We start from the raw sequence: 19,522 nt of genomic DNA on the forward strand, positions 1-19,522 counted from the left end.
CTCTAAATTGGCGCGCAGCTCATCGTCAGACTGCAAAAGAACGTCCCTGTGAAATATGATACCCTGGATCATATTTAAGCTCTTATGGGGCATTATGGAAACAGAAACATCACCCAACTTGCCACAGGCGAGTAGCGCCCATGAATGGGCAGGGGATGCTGTTTTGATCACGACCGACCCTAACAACATTTTGGACAAGCCCTCCACCTCCCTAAACTTGTCCTCTAAATGCTCCATAAAAAACTGAGGTTTCATTGACAAGAAAGATTCGCCATCAACTCTCGTACATACGACGTACCGGGGTGAATAAGCTTTGCTGCCATCCTTAGCCTGGCGTTCCTCCCATGGTGTGGCCATGGAGGGGGGAGACGATTTGGGGTTGTAGTTCTTAGCATTGAAGTTAGACCCAAACTACTTAGAGACTGCTGGTATTTGACCACCAGCAAGAGATGATGTACTATGCTTCATGGCGTGTCATCCGCCCTAATGCCACACTCCGAGCAGGGGCCCTCCCCACGGGCGCCGCCCAGCCGCAGCAGAGGCCACCTGGCAGGATGGCCTTTGCCGGGAGTCCCGATGCACCAGGGCGATGGGCAACTACTCCTTGGCATACGTGGGGAGTTAACGGCGCAGGTATCAGCAGAGCGATCCCTGTGGGGTCAGGGGGCTACACCCTACAGGGTACATGGCGGCCCCACCACAACAGATTGGCTACCGTGCTGGATATCAGGCGGAAACGAACTAAGAAGTCCATTCATTATCGCCTACAGCGCAGAAAGCGAGACTGCACAGAGGATGGAGGACAACGCACCCAAGAGGGTGACCTCGCCAAAAAGCTGGAGAATGAGCGGAAGTGCAGATCCACGTCGACGAAGGATGCGAGACGTCTCAGCGCATGATGGACACTATGCACCATGTAAGGCGCCCTTTCCCAATTGGCTCGCTCTTCGGGAAAAACTCTGCAAAATGGAGGGCCATCACATAAAGGCCGAAACGTGTGAAACTCCTTTTAGTCGCCTCTTACGACAGACAAGAATACCTCGGTCGTATTCTAACCCCGGACCTGCAGGGGGGAAATCAAAAGGAGGCTACAGTCATATGTAAAGAAATTTTAATAATTTCAGTTCACGTGGAACAATGTAACTACACATCATTGCCACACCGAGCCCAGCGCGTAGGGAGTGGGTGGCTTCAGTATAGAAACTCCAGGGCTGCTGACGCATCTAGTTTTCCAGTGTCCTGTAGTCTCGTCACAGATGAACCTTTGCCCTTTCAGAGATTGTTTTAAGGGGCCAAAGATATGAGTCACCCGGGGAGATACCGGGGCTGTGACGAGAATGTTGCAGGACCTCCCATCGGATATTCTAAAAGATTTAGAGGGTCTTCCCGTCTCATAACGTTGACAGCAACGAAATATTTTAGACCTTGCGAGACACTGCTTTCCGTACACCTCTCTCATCTTGTTGCCCTTTTGCGCGAAGAACTGGATAACCGCTCTTTGTGCTGATAGGGACGAATCCATCATGTCACGAACTGCGGAAACAACTCTCTAGATGAGGAAATTGCTGCGAAGCAGTGCTTGTACAACTGGCAATGTCACCAGGCCACCTCTCGGTAAAAACATTCATCCGTTGCAATGGGATTATGTAAATGCACAACGCAGCTACAGCAAAGGTCCCTATTTCGATCGGGCATACCTTATAAATCGATCACATATGACAATGTAAGAAGATGTGAAACCTTTAATAGAAATCACAAATTTTAAACTTATGAAACATATATGTATTTCTCAATCAAAGATTATGTTGGAACTGCATCCAGCTAACGACTACAATAAAGCAAATTATTGGAACGATCAATCACATTGAGCCAAAAGACAGTGTGCCATTCTCCCATTGTTAAATAATTACAGACAATTACATTTTATTGCGTCATTAATACTGTACAATTATTCTGTACACTAAGTAAAAAAAGCGATTTTGCTGTCAACTGGGGGGCGATGAAATTTTCCTGTGATTTTAACTGAAATCGTCATTATGAATCTGTAAGTATCGCCTGATGCATTACAATTTCTGCGTTGCAGATCTACATCTACATCTACATCCATACTCCGCAAGCCACCTGACGGTGTGTGGCGGAGGGTACCTTGAGTACCTCTATCGGCTCTCCCCTCTATTCCAGTCTCGTATTGTTCGTGGAAAGAAGGATTGTCGGTATGCCTCTGTGTGGGCTCTAATCTCTCTGATTTTATCCTCATGGTCTCTTCGCGAGATATACGTAGGAGGGAGCAATATACTGCTTGACTCCTCGGTGAAGATATGTTCTCGAAACTTCAACAAAAGCCCGTACCGAGCTGTTGAGCGTCTCTCCTGCAGAGTCTTCCACTGGAGTTTATCTATCATCTCCGTAACGCTTTCACGATTACTAAATGATCCTGTAACGAAGCGCGCTGCTCTCCGTTGGATCTTCTCTATCTCTTCTATCAACCCTATCTGGTACGGATACCACACCGATGAGCAGTATTCAAACAGTGGGCGAACAAGCGTATTGTAACCTACTTCCTTTGCTTTCGGATTGCATTTTCTTAGGATTCTTCCAATGAATCTGTTTGGCATCTGCTTTACCGACTATCAACTTTATATGATCATTCCATTTTAAATCACTCCTAATGCGTACTCCCAGATAATTTATGGAATTAACTGCTTCCAGTTGCTGACCTGCTATATTGTAGCTAAATGATAAGGGATCTTTCTTTCTATGTATTCGCAGCACATTACACTTGTCTACATTGAGATTCAATTGCTATTCCCTGCACCATGCGTCAATGCGCTGCAGATCCTCCTGCATTTCAGTACACTTTTCAATTGTTACAACCTCTCGATATACCACAGCATCATCCGCAAAAAGCCTCAGTGAACTTCCGATGTCATCCAGATCTGTGTATTTATCACAAACCACCAAACCATCTGACAATTGCAGAATAACTTCCAGATAAAATGGTTACAACTATTTTAACAAATTTATGGCTATCGGAAAAAAAGAAAAGACATACATGGTGACACGAGAAAACGGAGACTTAAATTTTAAAGGCACGTTAAACGAATGGCACCTACTAGGCTGATAAAACAAATAGTAAAATTCGACGAAAACATAAGTAAGGCCAAAACTGAGCCAATGAAATGGATCACTGCGATTAAGGGAAAATCTTAAAGTAGCCGGTATAACTCAGGCAGGCGTTACAGATAGAAAAACATTCAGACAAAAGATATTTGTTTGGAAAGTTGGTCAGAGGGAAATTAGAAAACGGAATTAAACTCTGTGGTCTGCTGAAAGAAAGAGACTTCATTCCGAAATTTTTCAAATATTTACGGGGTAGTCTGAAATTCCTGCTACAAACTTCCAGGACTTCTACAGGGGAGTGAGTACATAATATTTTCATAGGAACCCATGTCCGTAAACGTACCGTTTCCATTCTGCAACGGTTTCAGTTGAGTTGTTTAACTTATCCATTTCTTCCTAAGCAACTGAATTAGGGGTGACACAGTACAATTAGGTAACAATTCGAAAGGAAATATAACGAAACATCTATCACTTAAGCACATTTGTTCGCATTAACACCTAAACATTACATGTCTACACTATTCCAAACAAGAAAGAAAGCAGCATACGATACATACAGAATCGTACTGATGCATTACAAAATCAGGTGACCGTCTGACGTAGTACACGACATGCTGTGTAGCCTATTGCATAACTGGACAAGCAGCTCTTATACTTTTCTCTTTCTCTCAGCAGATGTGGTTGCATTACACATCTTGAGTTAAACTGTCGTAGAACGTAAACGGTAAATTCCCGGACATGGGTTCCTATTCAAAATATTATGTGCTCACTCCCCTCTACGAGTCCTAGAAATCTGTAACGGGAATTTCCGAAAACCCTGTGTGCAGAGGCTTTTGAGAACCGATATGAGTCTAACAGTAAGCTCTCTGAACAGCGAAGCGCCTGCAGTCACACTTTGATTAGACAATCCTAAGGCTCTTCCGTCAAATCGTGGGTGTAATTGTAGAAATTCGAATTTTACGAGCACCAGAGTATCACTTCTGTCTGACAAGCCCCTTGTATGGAACAGCTGCGTCTCCCTATAAAAGCTAGTTGTGCAGCCTCTTTGTGTTATTGGAAGCTATCCTCTTCATTTAAAAGCAGTCCCGTGCTGTGCGAGGCTTCACGGCTACTCATCTGCTCGCTGAGTGAACGCAGGCGTCAACTGGTACTGTCCACTTAACCTAATACCGTGGGTGTACAGTGGTCCTCTCTGGTCGGATATTACTAGATGACTGCAGATGTGGCTTTAACGTTCGGCATACTATATCCCCAGAAACTTCTGTAACTAACGTAGAACTGAAATACCGTTGTGTTGTTTGAAATTCTGGTTTTCATTCTAATCCAAAATGAACTGCGGCTAATAGTGTTCTTCCTTTTGGTGTTAATTCACAGCTCTCATTACTCAGGGTGATTCAAAAGGAGTGAGTCCAATGTGCTCAAAACATGTCATTGGGCATACTGCAGATTGTGGCACAAATGGATTTTATTCTAGGAAATAAATCTTTGTCCCGTTTTCCCATTATTGAAAAATTATTTATTTTTCATTTTCAGTTCAGGTCTATTCTATTGTATAAGTACATACTTCGAAGATGTAAGATTGGACATTAGATGTAATTTAATTCTCAACGTCCAGTTAAATGGTCCTTCCTTCTGCAATTGGAGCACTCCCAATTGAGACATGGGGTCACACATTACGGACAGACTGGAAGGATTTACTCACCACTGGTGCCTGATTTCCTGAAAGTCCTGACTGAGCAGCGTGGCTTAGTGGTAAATAGAACGGACTCCTTAAATCAATTCAGGCAAAGACAGCGACGTTTCTTTCAAGAAGCTCAACGCCGTTTCCTTCTCCATCCTCGTCCGAGTGAATGCCCCACCTCTAATGACTTCGACGTTGACGCGACATTAATCTTCATTCCTTTCCCAGCCACACATAGGCCCACGTACGATACTGTGGAAATAACAACTTCTTGAGAGAGAAGTTACTAATAGTTTTGTGTGACTATGATCACGAGGTTTTGAATAAAGGTGCGGTCAACTTTTGGCAAATATGAGGCGATTGAAAATGTGTGATGGACCGAGATCGGAACCGGGGACCTCAGTTTTCCTCCGGAAAGCGCTATACCTTCTAAGCTCTCCAATCACAACTCACGATCCGCCCTCACAGTATCCTTCAACGAGTGCTAGTTCCACAAGGTATGCAGAACTTCTGTGAAGTTCGGAAGATAGGAGAAGAAAACCTGGCGGAAGTGTAACATTGATGGAGGGTTTTGAGTCATGCTTGGTCGGTGGAGCATTTGCCTCCAAAAGACAAATGTCGCAGGTTCGAGTCCCAACCGACACACAGTTTTAATCTCCGCTCCAGAGTGAAAATTCATTATGGAAATCATTGTCAATATCAGCTGCTACGTATCACGGTTGTTCTTAACGGCATCCATTATCAGATCAGCTGCCAAACTCGTGCAGATTATTGAACACAACCGAACGAGGTGGCTCACTGATAACACTTCCGACCAACATGATGCGTCCCGCCACGAATTCCTACTTCTGTCCCAACCTCTTCACCTCAGAGTAGCACTTGCAGCCTACGTCCTCAATTATGTGCTGTATGTATTCCGATCTTTGTCTTCTCTACAGTTTTTGCCCTCTGCAGCTCCCTATGGAACTACGGAAATTATTCCCTGCTGTTTTAACAGATGTCCTATCATTCTTCCTCTTTTCTTTTCAGTGTTTGTCATATATTCCTTTCCTCGTGGAGTCTGCGGAGAACCTCCTCATTCCTTACCTTATCAGTCCTTCCGGTGTACTGTTCAGGTTTTCCCACAGTTCATGATTCACTACCATACAGTACTCTGCTCCGAACATACATTACCAGAAATTTCTTTCTCTAATTAAGCCTATGTTTGATACTAGCAGATTTCTCTTGGCCAGGAATGCCCTTTTTTCCGGTCTGCTTTATATGTCCTCCTTACTCCGTCCGTCAAGGGTTGCTTTCCTGCCTAGATAGTACAATTCCGTAAGTTCGCCTACTTCGTGATCCCCAGTTCTCATATTAAGTTTCTCGCCGTTCTCATTCCTGCTACTTCTCATAACTTTCGTCTTTCCTCGATTTATTCTCAATTCGTATTCTGTACTTATTAGACTGTTCATTTCGTTGAACAGATCCTGTTACTCTCCTTAGCTATCACTGAGGATAGCAATGTCATCAGCAAATCTCATCTTTTATATCCTTTCAGCTTGAATTTTAATTCCACTCTTGAACCTTTCTTTCATTTCCGTCATTGCTTATTCGATTTACAGATTGAACAGTAGGGGAGAAGGACTACATCCTTGTCTTACATCCTTTTAACTCCCAGGACTTCATTCTTGGTTTTACAGTCTTATTGTTGCCTCCTGGTTCTTGTACACATTGCATATTACCTGTCTTTCCCCATAGCTTACCCCTATTTTTCTCGGAATTTCGAATATCTTGCACTATTTTACATTGTAGAACGCTTTTTCCAGGTCCACAAATCCTATGAATGTGTCTTCATTTTTCTTTTTTTTACATAATCTAAAATCTACAGGTGTTTTTTCCTTATTGTTAGTGGAGGAGGAAAAAACTTCTCTAATTGAGAACATGTAAAAAGAAATAATAAACACCGCAAGTAAAATGTACGCCAAATTTACAAAGAAAAACTGTTTTTAATCTATGAAAAGAAAGTTTGGAAGCTTATTATGCATATTATGTTTACATATTAACGAATGATAATGCTTTATAAGTAAAAATTAGACCCGTCTGGTGTAAAACATTCATAACTTGCGGTACACTTTACACGAAAAGAAATTAAAATAATTGATATATAATAGCCACTGTGCAAGGTAGTCATGCAGTAGTAGTAGTAGTAGTAGTAGTACCTTTATTCATCCGTAGATCTCTTTTTACAAGAATATAGGACATGTCAAAGTATTTACAAGTTTAGATCAATTTAAAATTAGCTAATTCGTATACACATATGTTTACAGAATTCTAGTTAGAGACAATCATTAGATTTACTCCTGGTATAAAATACTTTTCTTACAAATAACTTATTAAATAATGTAATGCCACACTGTTCACTCATATCTCACTGTCAGTCACTGCGCACACTATACACACATTGTTTCATAGCAATTCACTCACTACACACACACACACACACACACACACACACACAGTGACATGCAGTCAAATATAATTTATCTGTTCCTTTATTGTGCTGTTGTTCTTCGTGTAACGGTAGTTATTTCTTTTAGATTAACTATACACTGTAGTTTAACTCACGATGGAAAAACACTGTGTAACGAATCGGGCGTTGACGCAATGTGGAAATCGGGAACTGACAAAGCGTCTCTGTAAGGCCGCCATTATCTTCTCAGATATTCTGGCGAGGCTACACTAGGGCGTATACCCGTTGTTATCGCGTATCCTCGACCTCTTCCCTGTAAACAGTGGCCGCTAGATGCAGTTGTTTCGTGGAATGAGATAAGGTGCTCAAATAAAGCAGAGAGAGAATGTTACCTAGTCCTTACCTAGGTCATTGCCGGGTCGGGGAGGTCACGTGCTCTGCCGCTTGTTAGCTTAAGGCGATAACCAGTGCCTTATGACAGAGATTACAGGACACACGAAATCCCATTCTTCAGTGCGACAAGGAATCATGTTCATGTAATCCGATTAATTTCCGACGCTGTTGGCGCCTTGTCATGTCTACCGTTCCCGAAACTGAGACTGACAGCTATCTTTTTCCCTTAGACAGGCGAATAATTATAGCGCCATGTTGCGATCTTCTTTCCGGTCGTGGCTGCTCTCTTTGAAGATATAAGTGGCTGTCACACGCCTTTCCTGCACTGTTACTTTGGAGAAGAGGCGCGAAAAGTTGCAAGTGACTTGCCGCTTGAGTTAAGACTACTAGCTGGCCGTGGTGGCCGAGCGGTTCTAGGCGCTACAGTCTGGAACCGCACGACCGCTACGGTCGCAGGTTCGAATCCTGCCTCGGGCATGGATGTGTGTGATGTCCTTAGGTTAGTTAGGTTTAAGTAGTTCTAAGTTCTAGGGGACTAATGACCTCAGCTGTTAAGTCCCATAGTGCTCAAGGCCATTTGTACCATTTTCACTTACGAGTACAGATAGATCACGTTGCCGTGCAAAACAACGCTTTGAGAGGCAATAACTAGATAAATTAGGTAGTATGTTAGCATAATGAAAATAAGCACTGTTAGCATAATTCGACCCATCCCTAAGATCGAAAACCCGCAACTGCCTAGTGATTACCGACCAATTAGCATACTGCCTGCTGTTTCCAAAGCACTTGAATATATTGTTCATGACCAAATCACTGAACACTTGCATGAATTCAGCCTATATGACAAATTTCAATCCAGTTTCCGTAAACATCACAGCACAAACACTGCTCTAATTAAAGTAACTGATGACCTGAAATATGCCATCGACAATCGAAAGGCAACAATATTGACGCTACTGGACTTCAGCAAAGCTTTTGACACTGTTAACTTTGACATATTGCTCAGAAAAATGCAACAGCTTAATTTCTCTGATAGTGCAATGCGATGGTTTGAAAGCTACTTAAAAGACAGACAGCAATGTGTTGTCCGAAAGACGTCTGCTTGTCTCTATGCTCTCAAAGTTTCGGAACATATTTCCACAGGATTTGAAACGCCAGCTCGTGCAAGCACTCGTTCTAACGAACCTCCACTATTGTGATGAGATTCAACAAGGCATGAGTAGTGAAAACAAAAGACGGCTAGAGCTAACCATGAATGCCTGTGTGCGTTACACCTGCAACATTCGCCGATATGATCATGTTAGTGCTTCATACTCCGAGCTAGGGAGGCTGCGGCCGTACAAATTGCGTGACTTCCACACCCTATGTCTACTTCACCGACTCCTCGTCGCGCAAGCACCCCAGTACCTTGCTTCAGAGATTAAAAACCTGTCATGCCATCATAATCGAAACACGAGGTCACTCTTATTTGGTATCCTAACTGTGCCCACTCACAAAACAAAAACTTTTGCAAACTCCTTCTCAGTTGCCGCTGTCCGCCTCTGGAACAAACTGCCCCTTACCTTGCGCAAAATTCAATCTCCTGATGCTTTTAAGAAGAAGTTGAAGCATTTCCTACTATCATCCTCATAACGTTCTCCAAAAAATTAATGTACAAGGCCAATCCTCTCATCTGTCAAATAGCAAAGCTAGCGTCTCCTATCTTGCTCCTGAGATGCCTTCCTCTTCATCTATCTCTATTAGCCACGCAATCTTCTTTTCCTTTATATTTCCTTAATTATGTTTCATCATGTCTCTCTATTCTTCTCCTCCCTTCACCATGAGTCTCCCTCATACTCCCTGCTGCTAGCACTCCTATCTAAAATCCATCTCTTCAATAATGTCTAATTATAACAGTACTTATGATCTATGAATATAAACTCTATATGTATGTATTTTTCCAGGTGTACCTTTCTAATTGTTTATTTCACTTTTTGTACTAGATGTAGTTTAACATACCTACTAAAACATATGAATGTAAAATAAGTAGAATGCCTGGTTAGATGTTATAGAGGGCCTGATGGCCCTAATCTTGCCAGGTTAAATAAACCAATAAATAAATAAATAAATAAATAAAAACAATATAGAGGCCTCTCGAATAAAGTTTGCTCATAGGTGGCACTGCTACTGATAAAAATTACGAGTGGAGTGAATAAATATTCATTAAGTATAAACTGATATTCAGATGTGCAAAGAGACTTACATCTCAATCTAAAACAAAATACACTTTTACATACTTGGTATCAGCAGCCATGTTTCTGTGAACGTTCGCGTAGTGCGCTCACCAACATTCAATGTAAGAATAAGAGATGTTGTAAGTAATTACTGCTGAGCAGCCAAGCGAACAGCAATTTGGGGACTGTATGGTAATGGTTGATTTGTCAGGAGTGGTAGCAGTACCTGTTATTAAGATGTGCGAGCAACGATGGCAACCGCCGTAGAACTTCAGCACGCCGTGGCTGTATAATGAAGAACTTGAGAAATATTGTATTATACATTCATTTCTTCATCGCACTGAATTCTGAACAGATGTATTCATTTTTGGGCCAGTCCAAGGCTCTTATTGTATCTTATTGATTGAACAGAAGGCTAGACTTTTGTCGGGGAGATGTGGCGCATTGCTGCTATCGGATTGTGAAGAATACATTCTACGCGCATTACAACAAATATCCTTTGGTTCTTCTCGTAGCCAGAAGTTATGTCGAAGTATCACTTAAATTAGGGTGACAGTTCAAATTTCTAAACACAGATATCTCCACGAGATGTTTCGAGGCTTAGAACTGTTCTGTTGTGTTAGGATTACTTCTCATCCGATGATGCAAATTTGATTCAGTGATAAGAGGGCATGAGGACGATTTCTTTGCTTGCCACGATAATGTTGATATCAATGAGTTTTGTTATGTTGGCACGTTACACAATAATGCTAGCCAACTTGATTCCCATAGTTATAGTGTCGATCACTCGTCCTAAAGTAGTTGTGATCCATTCTGTAACAGCTTGCTACTACATGTACAGCTATTCTCGACAACTCGACAAGCCACTTGGTGGTGTGTTGTGTAGTGTGTGCCGTTTTCACTCCTGCCCCGCCGCCTCCCCCCCCCCCCCCCCCGCTCCCCCATTCATGTTTCAGTCAGGTATAGTGTGCAGGAAGAACGATTACTGGTAAGCTTCCAAATGTTCAAAATATGTGTGAAATCTTATGGAACTTAACTGCTAAGGTCATCAGTCCCTAAGCTTACACACTACTTAAACTAAATTATCCTAAGGACAAACACACAACCATGCCCGAGGGAGGACTCGAACCTCCGCCGGGACCGGTAAGCTTCGATATGAGTTCTAATGTCTCTAATTTTACCTTCAAGATCTTTTCATGACATCTGCGTATGAAAAAGTTGCATATTGGTGGTCTCCTCTGCGAAGGTACTGTGAGGTGTCAGTTGTACTGTTTCGCATACACCTATGATACCAGAGTCCTCTCTCTGGTGACATGAAGGTAAGGCGAGGAACACATATGACCAGGCAAATTAATTAAAGGTAATGGTAATGTTGCATAATGAATACGTCTTACTGAGTGATAATTAACAGGGGTGGTCAAATCGAGCATGACAATATGGATACCACACAATGCACATACACATGTTAATGAGAGGAGGGATCATCTATTCTATAACAGAAACAAGTAGTGACTATAAAAGTCAGCTTTACTATCGAAAAGTAAAACACACGAATTACCCTCAACAATATCAGATAAACAACTCAACATTAAATATTTTGCCGTGGGATCCTAATCGTGAATTATAGCCTTGGCCCAGGTGTGTGGGCATGATAAAAGCAAAATTCGCGAATAATACACGAATACGATCAACGACTGTAAGCACGATTAGTAAATTACTTGAACATGGAAAAATAGTTTCGAACACCAATAAGATCTCCGAAGTGCGTACGAAAAAAGCAATTAGCTGGATGTGAAGTATTAAAACGGAATAAATGGCTCCTGAAAGGAGTAAACTAATACCACATTCCTACGGAGTCTTTGGTCACAATGCTGAACATCTTACCAAACTTGTGGCGTAAATACGGCAGTCAGCGGCGGTACTGACTGGGGGCTCTGACCAGCTCTCTCTTTCTTTCTGTTCTCGATGTTAAAGTGGAGACTCTGACCATCACCTACGTAGCTGCAAGTCATTACCCTTCCACTGCCTAGCAGCAACTGCTTCCTAGCAACAAGTATCTTTACTCTTCTTTACTCCATCGCCTGGCAGCGTATCCTAGCATCAAGTGTCTTCAATGTAAATGCTCTGAAAGCGCAGTGATCTTGCCTGACAATAGTGGCAGACATTGCGAGTTTCGACCAGTAAACCTTAGGCAAAAATGCTAAAACATCTCGTACTCTTTCGAATTTTAGAGATGTCTTACCAATAGTGCTGTGGGATAGGCAGAAAATCTCTCCCACTGCAATTTCGAAACAGATCCATGACATGCTCAGCACCGGGCGCAGACGAGAAAGTGTGTGCTCTACGTAAGAAACATTCAGAACTCTGGATTCTGAAATTTAAGCCAAACGTTATTTTGTGGCGTGGCTCCTGAGGGAAACAGCTGTTCACACGCCAGCCTCTGGAGGGCGATTACTGACTAAAGATTTCTTACCTTTCTAAATGATTCCATGAACAATGCTGAGTTTTTTGGCAGAAAAAGTCGCCCCATCCACTGCCCAGAGAATGTGGGCTGGGAAATGCGAATGCCCCTCTGGTTACTTGTAGCTGAGCCTGTGGCCTGACTCTTACAAGTATACTGATCCATGTGCTAAGGACCCCAGACTGAGGAGTAGTACTTTATTGTAGGTCGAATGAGGGTTGTTAACTATCTTCTTTGTGGATGGGCTACACTACCTGAAGATAGATGTTTACGATGACTCTATCTGGAATTTGCTTTTCCTCTAATCAGTTTCATCTGATCGTTCCGTTTAAAATTGCCTCGTGTGTGTGCTTCGATCTTTAATAAATATGATAGCTTCCAGTACTTTATCGGAACTCGTGTAATCATACAATAACGCTTCTTTTTGCCTACTTGCGTTCCATACGTTACACTTGTATGAGTCAACTGTCAATCGCACATCAAGCGTCGCTCCTCTGCAAGTCTTCTTCCATTTCGTGAAAATTTTCTGACATTGCGACTTCTCTACATACAAAGTCAACCGTGAGCAGCCTCGTGTTGCTTTCGACGTTATTCACTAGGACATTTATACATATTTTGAACAGTAATTGTTCTATAACACTCCCTTGGGACACGTCTGAATTTGCTTTTACGTCTGGAGATTTCTCTCCGGTAAGAATGATTTGCTCTACTCTCTTTGCTGAGAACATCTCAAACCAATCGCAAAGCTTGTTTCAGATTTCGTTCGCCCGTATTTTATTCACTAGGTGGCAGTCCGCAAATGTACTGAACACCTACCGGAAGCCGAGAAACACGGCATCTATTTGCTTGTCAGTATCTGCTACCTTGTGAATGTCAAGAATAAAATTCGTTGTTACATACAGTTTGTCGCCAATGGAAATTAAAATGCAGTTCATGGTTTGTAAGTTATCTGCACCCCCATTTTCAACTATTAAGAGAACTGGAGGGGGGGAGGGGGTTTGAGGGGGGGGGGGCTGCGTCTATTCAAACGGGACCGTTCGTTTCCGGGAGATGCTTCACATTAAGACATTCCAAACTGCAACCATCGCTGAAAACATCGAGAAAGTGTATAATACGATTGTGGGCGATGGACTATTAAAGACGTGCAAAACAGTTGACGCCATATGCAAATCAGAAGAAAGATTACTTTCCAATATACATGAATAATTAAGTATAAGATATCTTTGAGTACGATGGTTAGCGCATTTGTTGAATGAGCGCCCAAAGAAACGAGGAAAGGAATTTCCCAGCAACTCTGGACCATTTTGAAACGAAATCACATGTGGGTCCACCAATTCGTGCAAGATACGAAACAAAAACCTTAAAATTGGGTAGAGGCCGTTAACCGTGTACCAAAAAGAAATGAATGTCATCTGCGGAGAGGTTATGGTGACTTCTGTCTGGGATGTATCTATGGTCTTCTTATTGATTACCTTGCAGAGAATAAAACAATAGCTGACAAATCCTATGCAGATCTTCTGGACAGACTAGACGAAGAAATGAGGTGAGGCTTCAGTTACAAAAGAAAAATATTTATTGTTGCCATGCACTGTCCCACGAAGGTGATTGACTGTGGGAAAACTGGGAGGATAGAAACACGTGGTCTTCTATTAACATGAGTTTTCACACCCTCTGACTTCCTACTAAATCTAATTAAGTCTATATCTTAAAAAGATTTTGGGTCCAGCAGTCGTAGGTGAGTATCTGCTAAACTTCCAGAAACCCACTTCTGGGATAAAATCTGCTCATTGTCGAAATGCACTGATGTGAAAGTGGACTATGCTGAAAAATGTAAGCGAATTTTTATCTAAAAACGAAGAATTCTTCGCTGTCGCACCAGACACTTCTCTCCCTCGCCTCCCTCGTATATGCCCCAGTATGTTATCAGGTCTTCTCAGCGTCAGTGGTAGCTGAATATACGTAATGAAAAAAAATGAAGTTTTTTATTTCAGCTCAGTGAAATGTGTACTAGTGAATAGCCAGAGTCCCTTTCAGCACATTTTCATTCAGAGCGCCATTAGCTTACAGACGTATTGGTCGTCTGTGCGCTTTACATCTGAACAGTAATGATTTGGGAAGTCCTCGCAAATATAGGGCGTACGTCGTTTCACACCACTGCTGGTAACGGCAAGAGGCGCGTGCTGTTTGACAGTGAAACTCCACCACCTGGCTAGGTGACTCTTTTAAATGCAACCCGCAGGTAATGCTGAAAAGCCGGCTGCGACCTGAAATGGTATTCATAGGAAGCCGAACATCAATTCGAGATACCAGTTTCCGTTTTAACTGACACAGAAATATCTACTTCTCGTTAGCCTCACACTGTTTCCCTGGCGTGCAATATTGTTTCAGTGCTGAAGTAGTTACAAGGCAACATACTTTTTCTCTGTTCATGGCAGACATTCATAATACCGCCGTTTCGTGAATACGTAACGAATGTTCTCCTCCGTACCCAGGGGATCAATACGTGTTCACCAGCCAGCTCTTACCTTTAACAAGTTCAGCTTCATTGTCACTTATCTTCTTTTTTCTGTCCCCTGTCCGCTATTCTCTTTGTCCCTTAACTTTTTATGACGCTTTAGTACAGTCATCAAACTCTCAACCGGTCTGATGATGTCTTGTCTCTTTACAGCTGGTGTTAGTCCTATTCAACACTGCCTGTCTACTACACCAACTTCCTCGATTACCTATTTTACATATTCTAATCACTATCTGTAGCCACACTTTATCCCGTCAACTGCTCCTTTCAGTCATTACTTAACTATTCCCAGAAGGCTTATATCTATTACTGACTCTGTTAATATGTTTCTAAACTTTCTCGTGCTTCAGTCGTCGTGTCATCTTACTGTACTTCCTGGACAGAATTCTTTCATTTCTACTACTAAATGCAATCGATACTAAATTTGTCGTGCAAAGATGACCAAGAATTCAGTGATAAAAAATAAGAGATTATTTAAAAATCTAGTTACGCAATGTAATCAAATAAAATTTAAAGAAAGAGGCCACCAACGTTGTTTTACGTTTAAAGTAAAATCAAAAGCATGGAAACCTTGTGTCGATAAAAGGGAATACTAAAAATATTGACGGCTATCTTAAGTGCCAAACAGGAGTCTCGCATGTCCTTGTGTCATAAATTTGAATTTACTTTTATTTATTTTTTGTTCTAGTAAGTTTTTTGTCATTACTCTTTTGGAAACAGCCAATGCAGAGCTGTTCAGCAGAATCCAGTGTCAGCAAATCATTGAGACAGTGTGGCTTCTGCACACTGTTGAGTGTGTCAACACATCTTGAAGGCTTAATCTGATTTCAGACGGAGCATGCGTTGTCATTAGAGCACTACATCTGCATAGCGAACTCTCGTGGACGCCATTTGTTCGCCATCACTTGCTTTGCACGCGACCGGCAGTTTCTTCACTCGCCGTTACGCGGGGGCTCACACGCTGAGTGCGAGGTAACAGGCTGGTGGGTCTTCCACGTGGCAAGGGGCGTATGGACTCTCTATGTCTATGGGCTCCAAATAAGGGCCCCGCAACAAACTTATGACACCACGCTAGTCGGCTTGTCCGCCATACTTCGCAACGCTCAGCTCTGTCCAGGCTCCACAGGAAATCAATATGTTAATGAAAAAGTACCCATTAAAATGTCTCAACTTCGTCGTGTGCTATTGAGAGCTGCTTGAATTTAAACGTGCAGGTAAGAATTATTAAAAGGAAACCAAACTCCTCCCGGGCAGGTCATGAAAACCCAACGGTACCGACAGCCGCCTTGTCATCCTCAGCCCACATGCGTCACTGGACCCACAGGTGTCACTGGATGCGGATATGGAGGGGCATGCGGTCAGCACATCGCTCTCCGGCCGTATGTCAGTTTACGAGACCGTAGCCGTTACTTCTCAGATAAGTAGTTCCTCAGTTTGCCTCACAAGGGCTGACGCTGGCCAACAGCGCTCGGGAGACCGGATGGTCACCCATCCAAGTCCTAGCCCAACTCGACAGAACTTAACTTCGGTGGTCTGACGGGAACCGGTGTTACCACCGAGGCAAGGCCGTTGGCAAGAATTATTAAACCCGTCTGAAATAGTTATTCGCACCCCATCAAAGACGGCTGCTGGCCTGGTAAGACCTGCAGTGTCACGTGCTCTGATACACGCAATACAGCCTGTCTGTCTCGTGGACCTCGAACTCTGTACCACTTCGTCACATGAATGGAGTACTTGCTCTTCGTAGCCCGCTTCACCTAGGACGGCTCTTCCGCGAATAGAGGCGAAGCGGAAAGGAAGCGTGGGGCGGATGAGAACTGCGCATGCATGGCAACAGAGAGCGGGCAAACAAAATCCACGTTGCCGAACTGCGTAGCTGCGGATAACAGTCAGGCTCGTTTGCCTACGGTCCACTCTGTTATAGTTCAAATCTACGAGGGGAATAATGAATGTTAAAGCCAATTTCGATCAATCGTAATGACAGAAATATTAATTCACGTATTGACGACGTTGTGTCCACTGCTCCACAGCTTTACTCTGTGTGACGTCGGAAGGCGAGAACAGCTGACACATCTTTGTGAAGACATGAAGTACAATTTCTCTCAAAATGACAATTGTCTAACGACAGGGTCATTGGAAATGCTTGCAATAATTATCATTTATTGCGAGTTGAACTCAATTATAACTAAAAATATAATGTACAAAGAAATTAACTTCAAGCACAAACCTAAATCATATTTTCTTGACAACTGCTTCTACTCAATAGAATTTTTAAAAACGTGTAAGGTGCATGTGTGGATGAGTTTGACTATAGTGTAATCACTGAGTGTAAAAAAGAATTAGTGATAGAAAAAAAATAATGTAAAAGACTGTCGTGAAAATGGTCAGTAATTTGTCATATTTTTCGCTGTTAACAGGCTTTATGAGTGTAAACTAACGCATTCGACATTACAGTGACAGACCGCATTTATAATCCATTGAGCAAGGAAACAATTAACCATCATCTGCGAATAAGTCCGGGGTATGCTGACCGATAACATCGAAAACCACCGATATCTTGACAGTAACAGTTACTGTCATTTAAGGGCCTTATCCATTCGTGCCTTGAAAGTGACAGGTTTACATGTGGAAATATCAGACTTCTGCCGTGCGTGGTAGCCACGTGGTCTCGAGCGTCTTGTCACGGTTCTCGCGGCTCCCACCGTCGGAGGTTCGTGTCCTCCCTCGGGCATGTGTGTGTGTGTGTGTGTGTGTGTGTGTGTGTGTGTGTGTTGTGTTCTTACCGTAAGTTAGATTAAGTGGTGTGTAAGCCTAGGGATCGATGACCTCAGCAGTTTGGTCCCATAGGAACTTCCCACAAATTTCCATTTCGGACTTCTGACGAATTTATCCAGCTGCATTATCGCGTTTTATTAGAGCATACAACATGGTGGGAGGAGCTTAACTTCTCCTTGGGGAATATGTTGAACATTATAGTCTGCATAATTAAAAATATACGAAGTCCTTAAAAAAGAGCTAGGAAGTACTCATTATTGATATATTGACAAACACATTTTTTAAAACACGAGTCGTTAAAACTAAGAAATATTATTACTTTGTTCCAAAGTCTACATCGTAATGCGATCGTCACTTCTATTTGGGTCTGTTTCCGAACAATCTGATTTTAAATTTACGATGATAGGTTCAAGGCTTACATCCATCATCACTTCTCTGTCAAATTCTTCTTTCTGAAGCTTTTCAGCATGCCGCACAGATTGTGCCCACTCTACAGGTGGGATGTTGTCTATTGCCTCATGCACAAGCGATTCAGTGTTTGTTATCTTGAATGTTTGGTTTTTTTCTCACACATAGCCTTAAAACTCTTTCCACAATTTTATTCCATGGGGCTACACTGACAGTGACACGTGAGTAAACCCCATTCACGTGAAAGGAAGTCAATTTTGTACGTTCTGTCACGTGACTTGTATAAATTAACGATCTGCAGGAGATCGGCACGAGTCTGGATTATACTGTGCTTAATATTTTTATTTTTAAGCCGGGGAAAAATAGCAGCTTTTCTGGTGTTTGTACTTGGTGTTTTCTCTGTAACAGTTTAATTATAACAGTGAATGACCGACTTCGAAGCAAGGTATGACAAGAACTGTGAATCATGTCGTGAAACTGACAACGTCCATTTCCGAATGGTAGTCACTGCTGTTTTCCTTACACGTAAATACAAGTTTATTCTCAGAAAAAAAACCAGAATAACAGTCAGCACGCAGAATAATTATCCGAGAACCTATTCCTATGAGAACTTTAAAACCGCCAGTACCATCGCTCATTTTCCAGCAGATCTTCCTGGAATGACTAACTGACCCATGTTTCATCAAGGTAATGCATTTTGAACTACCTCCTTCTCTTGTATCGTGAATCTTTATATGGGATATAGTTTGTGCTGCACCTATGTCATTTCTTTGAACTAAAAACTCTCTTCTCAACAAATCTGGAACTAACGCCTTTTAAAATTCTTTACATTGATGAAGCGCTTACCACTGAAGCCTGCATAAGTGTAGCAGGTTTGTGTCATGTAGGGCATTCATCATTCACATGGAACACTTTAAAGCATCGTTGAAACCATTTTTTCTATGAAATTACAATGAAATCCAGATCTTTAGCTGCTTACAGGCCTTGATAAATATCAATGGGTACAGTTGAAAATATGTGCCCCGACAGGGACTCGAGCCCGGAATCTCCTGCTTACATGGCAGGTAGGCCAGCGTGTTCGGTCAGAGGGTTAGCTACCCTCTGTAATAAAGAACTGAGTGAACGGATCAACGAAGAACCTGACCGGATGCCATCGGACGTCCGCCCGGAGCAAATTAAAAAAAAAAAAAAAAAAAGAATGTTTGAGTCTCAGTTCGGCACACAGTTTTAATCTGACAGGAAGTTTCATTTTGGGTATAACTGAAACAGGTGAAAGTGTGTCGACAACAGATTATACTGAGATAGGGTACCAATTGTCTGAAATGCATATAATATGCTGTGGACAAACACAGAGTACAGCGCGTAACAACAACTTAGCTCATCGTAATTTTTCAAAGTGACGACCGCCAGTCTCAATGCAGGCATGCAATGGCGCATGAAATTCTGCTGCACTCTCTCAAAGATCCCTGGTGTCTGTTGTAGCAGCAGACATGCACCTTGGACCCTA

General features: G+C 42.4%; 1 protein-coding gene and 1 pseudogene across 2 annotated transcripts in view; one reads left to right on the forward strand and one right to left on the reverse strand.

Moving 5' to 3' along the window:
• Nucleotides 1-19,522, forward strand: part of LOC126259446 (uncharacterized) — a 369,777-nt gene that overhangs the window by 71,654 nt on the left and 278,601 nt on the right. The window lies entirely within an intron of this gene.
• LOC126261421 (5S ribosomal RNA) lies at nt 16,289-16,406 on the reverse strand (annotated as a pseudogene).

This window comes from Schistocerca nitens, chromosome 5 (genome assembly GCF_023898315.1).
Source record: "Schistocerca nitens isolate TAMUIC-IGC-003100 chromosome 5, iqSchNite1.1, whole genome shotgun sequence".
NCBI lineage: Eukaryota > Metazoa > Arthropoda > Insecta > Orthoptera > Acrididae > Schistocerca > Schistocerca nitens.